The sequence below is a fragment of the Triticum aestivum genome, chromosome 6D (assembly GCF_018294505.1).
Source record: "Triticum aestivum cultivar Chinese Spring chromosome 6D, IWGSC CS RefSeq v2.1, whole genome shotgun sequence".
Classification (NCBI taxonomy): domain Eukaryota; kingdom Viridiplantae; phylum Streptophyta; class Magnoliopsida; order Poales; family Poaceae; genus Triticum; species Triticum aestivum.
The window spans coordinates 30,341,864-30,349,863 of NC_057811.1; the positions used below are offsets into that span (position 1 = coordinate 30,341,864).

Sequence of the window (8,000 nt, forward strand, 5' to 3'; positions counted from 1 at the left end):
ATAAATTAATTACTCCAGGGTGCAAATATATTTGCAAAACGATACACGAGGAAATATATGAGCATGAGGTCAGTGTTATTGTGGGAGCGGGGTTGTCCAACGTTCATCAACCTAAATTTGACACCTAGGTTAAAGTACTGTGCCTTGTTATTCACAGTACACATATGGTGGGTGCATGCATTTGTGGTGGCATAAGTATAAATAGTGTCCGCGCTGTATGGGTCCATGTTGTAATCACAAAGCATAATACATGGAGAGCGTGCCCAATTATTATTTCTCTACCCCAAATTAAGCATGGAGCTAGTAATATTAGAAATGGACGGAGTTTTGTTACGCACCTGTTTCTTGAGCAATGACCAGGCATCCTTCGCCTCTAATTTGTCCACATGATGGTAGGGAAGCACAGCCTTCATCCCTCGAGCTATTCTTTCATCTCTAGTAGTGACAAGTACCCGGCTACCTCGAGCCACGACATTAGCCACTGATGTTTTAAGCACATCACTCCATGCTCCCTGGTTCCACACATCATCCAGCACTAGCAATAGCTTCTTTCCTGTCAAGGCAGTCTTAAGGATTGGATGAAGCGCAGCCAACGCCTTTTCACCTCTGTGTACTCCCCCGGTGAGCGTGATGACTGTCCTAAGCAGCTCAACCTCATCAAAGTTCTGGTTGATGCTCAACCATATGGTCTTCTCGAACTCGGCATTCACGGTTTCGTCGTTGAAGACCTTCTGGGCAAGAGTGGTCTTACCAATCCCACCGACGCCAACAATGGCGACCACCATGATGTTGGTGCTGCCCTCCTTTTCACTCAGCATGATCTCAACCAGCTTTCTAGTGTCTTGTTCGATCTTCTCTCCAACTACACCCGACCGGTCAAACTCCCCTGACATCTCACGCCTGGTATTAACAGAATGTGAGTTGTGCATCTTGCTGCCATGATCCTCACGGGAACCAAGATTGATGAACCTGAAAGCAGCACTTCTCTCCTTGATGGTGTTGAGCCTCTTGTTAAGTGCCTTGATGCGTGTGCCGATGTCGTGGGCATGGGAGGGATTCCGCATGCAGAAGAGCAAGGGGATGAAGCACCCCACATCTTTAGTGGACCGACCGCGCTCCATGGCCTTGAGCTGGCATAGGTCGAGGATGTCAGCAGCTTCGTACATGGCACGCTTGAGCTGGGCCACCCACTCTTGCACGCTATTGTCAGTGATGTTTCTCTTGTCAGCGTCAGCAAGGAAGTTCTTTATGTCCCTTAGCTTGACATGCATCTGCTCAATCTCGTCCCCGACTCCAAGCAGCATGTACACCTCTTCCTTCACCATCTCCGTGAGCATGTTTTGCACGTAGCATGCAAAGGCATCCAGGACCATCGTCATTTTCGCTTCCTTTTGCTGTAACAAAGATGAACCAACATATCACCCCAACCACTCGTTCTAGCTAATTATACCAGCGAAAAAGAAAGGGAAGAGCTACAGTAGAATGCTAGCATGATACCAAAGATGAACGACTTATAAGCATGAGAAACAACAGAAATAGGCACCAAGATCGACAAGCAAAAGGCCAGCTAAACTGAGGGATCCAACATTACCTTCAAGCTTAATGGATGTTGGGTCCTGCTGCTCGTACTGGCAAAGGGGCAGAGCACTGTGTATATATAAAGCCAAAGGGAAACTAGCTCTCTGACACGCAAGTTGTATGCGCATCTCCATAATTATACTACTAATTAACTAGCCGATGTGAACCGATCCATCCACATGGTGTATGTTGGGTCGTCTTGCTGTCGAAAAAAAAACTAACACATCATGAACCAATCCATACACATGCTATTTCCATAAATGACGCTACATCTAATCTTAACTGGTCAGTAGCGCCAAATTGATGATCAGAAAGTCAGATGTTGTAACAAATTGATTGACACTGGAGGATGAGCTGTTCCAGCTTTAATCAAGTACAGTATATATCATCAGGGCTTGCATCATGCCGGCATTAGTTGTTCATCAGATCATGTACACCGAGAAACAAAGTCTATGCAGAGAAAAACATGTATTACGTGCCTCCACGTCTGAAGCAATAAAAAGAAACTTGGACCAATGCAGTTGTATGATGGCATAAACAATAACCCAACAAAAAGGTCTATTTGGTTTCAAGCACCGCACGACTCCATTTGGTGGCAAACCACCTATCTAAGTTGTAAGTCTACCAAGTACCAACAGTGAATTTTGCTTTCTGATACCGGATCGTCTTGTTAGTTCAGACGTGATTGACAGCTCCCCATGACAATGGAAGATGAGCTGCACCATGTGGGCATGAATTATTCATCAGATTCATATGTTAGCGGGTCAACAGTAATAAATGATACCACCTCTAATCTAATTAATACTACTAAGAAGCCACCAGTCACCGCTCACCAGCCAACTGCTATACCACTCTGAAAATATGCATAGACAGAGGCATATTTCATGCCTTGACATGTGGAAGTTTAAACCTTCACTAAAAAACTGGCGAAGTGTTGTTTACCACTACACTTAGCATATGCATAGACAGAGGCATATTTCATGCCTTGACATGCAAAATTTGCTTCATCAACAGCTTTATGAGATTTACATATTTATTCTTAAATGGCCGTAAATATACTATTCTACACATACATGTTGGGCTTTTCTTTGTGTTGGAATTTTTTTCCTTCTCAAAGTAGAAGTCTGAACCTGCACAAAAATGTTAGTAAAAACTAAAAAAAAGAACTTTTTCAAATGTATATGTGGAAGACTTGCACCAATAGCAGAGCACACATAAGTTAATCACTGAGACCAGATAATGAGGGGAGCAAGTGGCTTAGTTTACTTTGAAATTGTCTGTCCGTTGGAAGGTATCCATAAGAACATAACCAAGAGAATTTTTGCAATTCCCTTTGATGATTTCATACTAGTGAACTATTCAGAAACTAAACTTGCTGCGCAGTACTACTGAAATGCGTACATGTTTACACTAGTTCTTTGTCACCCGTTCAAAAATAATGTTTACTGTATTGTTAGGATGGACTTGATGTTAAAATTTAACATGAACCAGTTGATTGTGTACAACATGGCACAACACTTCACAGTGATGAAATGCTCGATCATTGTTTCCACATATGACCAATAATGCAAGATTGACATTCAGTTTGATGGTTTCATATAGTGAAATATTCAGAAACTAAACTTGCTGAACATTACTACTGAAATGCATACATGTTTACACTAATTCTTTGTGGTGCCATTCAAGATAATGTTTACTGCATTGGTATATGTTACTACATTCCATGCAACCTGTACGATTTAAGCCTTTATAACTATATACTCCCTCCGTTCCTAAATATAAGCCCTTTTAGAGATTTCAATACGGACTACATACGGAGCAAAATGAGTGAATCTACACTCTAAAATAAGTCTATCCGTATGTAGTCTGTTGAAATCTCTAAAAAGCCTTATATTTAGAAAGGGAGGGAGTACTGACTAGCACATCATGAACCTCTACATCCGTGTGCCATTTCCACAAATGATGCTACATCATCTAATCTGAACTAATTAGTTAGTGGCACCAGATCGATCTGAAAAGTCAGATGTGTCCAGGATGCGTGCAAGCACGATGCCTGATTGTCTTCTTAACCCAGACGTGATCGACAGCTGACCATGACAATGGAAGATGAGCTGCACTAGGAACTATAATTGCGAGTCAAGTATATATATGTATGCATTTTTTCTCTTTGAGCCACCCACCCCATCAGCAACTGAAAGGTTCATCGTCTCAAGTTCTCTTGAAATTTCTTATTTGTATTTTCCAAATATGAAAGTATTTTACAGCTACAGAATTTGTTAAAATACATTCAGATATTAATTTACTACTCCCTCCAATCCATATTACTTGTCACAGCTTTAGTACAACTTTATACTTATGAGTATCACACAAATGCAAAGTCCCCTTCATTAACAACTTTATGGAACTTGCTATATTTATTCATGGTATCTGTAAATGTGCTATTCTACTCCGTCGTGCTGGACTTTTCTTTATTTTCTTTCTGAAAAATACGAACCTCCCCCCGACCCTATCCCCTCCCCCGCCGCCACCCGCGGGGCGTCGGGGAGGGCCTCCAATCTCCGCCACCAGCAGTCCTCCCCCTCCCTCCTCCACCCTCGCCGCCGCCAAAGGGCACGGCCGGGCGAAGCCCGACCGGCGCCGGCGGCGGCGGGGCTTGGCTTCTCCCTCGCGCGGCGGTCTGGCGCGGGCCGACCTCCTCGTGTCAGGGCGCGGGCGCAGGGTGCCGCGGTGCGGCGGCGTCTCGGCGTGCTTCTTCGGCGCGGATGTGGCGACGGCATGAAGGGCAGCGTGGCGGAGGTGCGTGTCTGGGCAGCGGCGGTTTTCGGCTGGCGGACAGCGCGGGCCGCGGCGGCTACGGCCGGTGGGTCTTCTCTGCTTCTTGGCTGCAGGGGCCGGCGGTGGTGGTGCCCTGCTGCCGGCTAGCGCTCATCCAGGGCCTTGGCAGGGGTGGGGCGGTGGGCGTGCCTTGCGGGCTTCAACGGTGTTGTAGCTGGGGCTTTGCGGGCAGCGTAGCGTGGTGGTGGCGGCCTCCTGCCCCCGGAGATGTGCCTACGGTGCGCGGGGCTGGGCGGGCGCTGGTGGTGCAGCGCCGGACGCACGCGCAACGGGGTCGGCACAGATCTAGGGTTCGTGCTCGGGCGGGCCAGATCGAGGCCCGGGGCGGATCAAAGCCGCTGCTTCGGGTAGGAGGTGTCGGGCCTGGCCTGGGATGTGCTCGCGGCTCCTTGCGGGCACGGTGAGGCATGGATGTGGGCTGCCACGGCGTGGTGGTGGCTCATGGCGGTGGTTTGGGTCGTTTCACGGCGGCGGCCGGACATCTCCGGCGTTGGCCCGTCGGGAAGCGGCCTATTTTGGCCTTCGATTCCTCTCCTCGTCGTTCAGACGCATCCTTCGTCGAAGGGCTGGCCCTCTCCCAGCTGCAGTCCGTCGCTCGTCTCGCGCCCGGTGCTGCGGGACTGATCTCGTCTCACGCCCGGCAGCAGGACCGAGCTCGTCTCGCGCCCGGCAGCAGGCACTAGTAGAAAAGAGGGCTTTGGTTCAGGCCGGGTCAGCCCATTAGTCCCGGTTCAGTCCAGAACCGGGACCAATGGGGGCACTGGTCCCGGTTCGTGAGGCCAGGGGCCTGCCGGGCCTCGTGGGGGCATTGGTCCCGGTTCATCTGGCCCCTTTGGTCCCGGTTGGTTGGACGAACCGGGACCAATGGGCCTCGCTCCTGGCCCACCACCATTGGTCCCGGTTGGTGGCTTGAACCGGGACCACAGGCTGCCCTTTAGTCCCGGTTCATGCCACGAACCGGGACCAATGAGGTGCCTATATATACCCCTCGCCCGCGAGCACAGCACTCCAGTGCTCTGTTTTTCTCTGGCCGGCGAGGGGAGGGCTTTGTGGTGCTCTAGCTCACCTCCTATGCACATGAGGTGTTCGATGAAATGCCCGAGCCACAGTAGTTAAGCTTTCTCCTCTTGAAGCTCGACCTCAAAGCTGCATTTTCCTCGAGATTTGTCTAGGTTTAGCGGCCTGTCACGTCCCATTCCCGTCTTCACCGCCGTCGATCGCCCGCGCCGATCTCGTCGCCGGCACCACCGTGGTGAGCCTCTTGTTCTTATCTTCCTTCTGAAAGAAAAAAATTCTTACTTTGGATAGATACTTGTCTAATTATCTTACTATTGTATTGCTTGTTATTATATAGTGCGATGGTTTTGGTATCCGCCCCCGTCGGCCCTCGTCCTGTCTATGATTCGGATGTGGTATGTATTATCTTTATAACTATTGGTTCATTTATTGTTTATGAAAATTATGCCGACCAGCGTGACATAGATTTTATTTATCTAGGAGGTATGTGAACTGGAAATTCCAACCGACCCTATTGTCGAGAGGTTAAATTTAGTTGAAGAAGAAAACAATTTCTTGAAGGTAAAAATAAAAAAATTGAGGAGGAGAAGATGATATTGGAGTTGCATGTTGCGGATGTCGTCGATGATCACAAGATCAAGATGGATGCAATGCGCTTGAAGATTAGAAAGATTAGAAAATATGCCATTCATACCGAGGCTTCGTATCATTATGCCGTTGGATCAATTGTTACCTTGGTTGCGATTATGATCGCATTTGTTTTCGCATTGAAATGTTTTACATAGTTTCAATGTATGGTTTAATTAATTAGATGTTGTGGAGAGCTATATGTTGTTAGATGAGAACTATGTATGTACTTTGGTTTTAATGTGATGATGAACTTCTATTAATTTGGTCACTTAATTATCTATTCATGATGTTCTGTAATGATTTTTGACACACTTAATTATATATAATGCACGCAGATGAACCGGCAATGGATGTACGGTGAAAGACAAACCTCCGAGTACATTAAGGGCGTGCATGATTTTCTCGAAGTGGCTGAGGCAAACAAGCAGAATGGTTTTATGTGTTGCCCATGCCCTAAATGTGGGAATACGAAGTCTTACTCTGACCGGAAAATCCTTCACACCCACCTGCTTTACAAGGCTTTCATGCAACACTATAATTTTTGGACGAGGCACGGAGAAATAGGGGTTATGATGGAAGACGGCGAAGAAGAAGAGGACGATGACAACTATGTGCCCCCTGAATACGGTGATGCTGCAACGTGGGAAGCTGCTGAAGATCAAGAGGAACCAGACGATGTGCCCAATGATGCTGCAACGGGGGAAGCTGCTGAAGATCAAGAGGAAACAGTGCCCGATGATGATGATCTCCGCCGGGTCATTGTCGATGCAAGGACGCAATGCGAAAGTCAAAAGGAGAAACTGAAGTTCGATCACATGTTAGAGGATCACAAAAAGGGTTGTACCCCAATTGCGAAGATGGCAACACAAAGCTCGGTACCGTACTGGAATTGCTGAAGTGGAAGGCAGAGAATGTTGTGCCTGACAAAGGATTTGAGAAGCTATTGAAAATATTGAAGAAGAAGCTTCCAAAGGATAATGAATTGCCCGACAGTACATACGCAGCAAAGAAGGTCGTATGCCCTCTAGGATTGGAGGTGCAGAAGATACATGCATGCCCTAATGACTGCATCCTCTACCGCGGTGCATACAAGGATCTGAACACATGCCCGGTATGCGGTGCATTGCGGTATAAGATCAGACGAGATGACCCTGGTGATGTTGACGGCGAGCCCCCCAGGAAGAGGGTTCCTGCGAAGGTGATGTGGTATGCTCCTATAATACCACGGTTGAAACGTCTGTTCAGAAACGAAGAGCATGCCAAGTTGATGCGATGGCACAGTGAGGACCGTTAAGAAAGACGGGAAGTTGAGAGCACCCGCTGACGGGTCGCAGTGGAGAAAAATCGAGAGAAAGTACTGGGCTGAGTTTGCAGCTGACCCAAGGAACGTATGGTTTTGTTTAAGCATGGATGGCATTAATCCTTTCGGGGAGCAGAGCAGCAATCACAGCATCTGGCCCGTGACTCTATGTATGTATAACCTTCCTCCTTGGATGTGCATGAAGCGGAAGTTCATTATGATGCCAGTTCTCATCCAAGGCCCTAAGCAACCCGGCAACGACATTGATGTGTACCTAAGGCCATTAGTTGAAGAACTTTTACAGCTGTGGAATGGAAACGGTGTACGTACATGGGATGAGCACAAACAGGAGGAATTTAACCTGCACGCGTTGTTGTTTGTAACCATCAACGTTTGGCCCGCTCTCAGTAACCTTTCAGGACAGACAAACAAGGGATACCACGCACGCACGCACTGCTTAGATGACACTGAAAGTATATACCTGGACAAATGCAGGAAGAATGTGTACCTGGGCCATCGTCGATTTCTTCCGACCAACCATCAATGTCGAAAGAAAGGCAAGCATTTCAAAGGCGAGGCAGATCGCCGGAAGAAGCCCGCCATGCGTACCGGTGATCACGTACTTGCTATGGTCAATGAT

General features: G+C 47.6%; 1 pseudogene; it reads right to left on the reverse strand.

Moving 5' to 3' along the window:
• LOC123140904 (disease resistance protein RGA2-like) overlaps positions 1–1,776 on the reverse strand; it is a 7,783-nt pseudogene extending 6,007 nt beyond the window's left edge.
• Between the last annotated feature and the right edge of the window lie 6,224 nt (positions 1,777–8,000).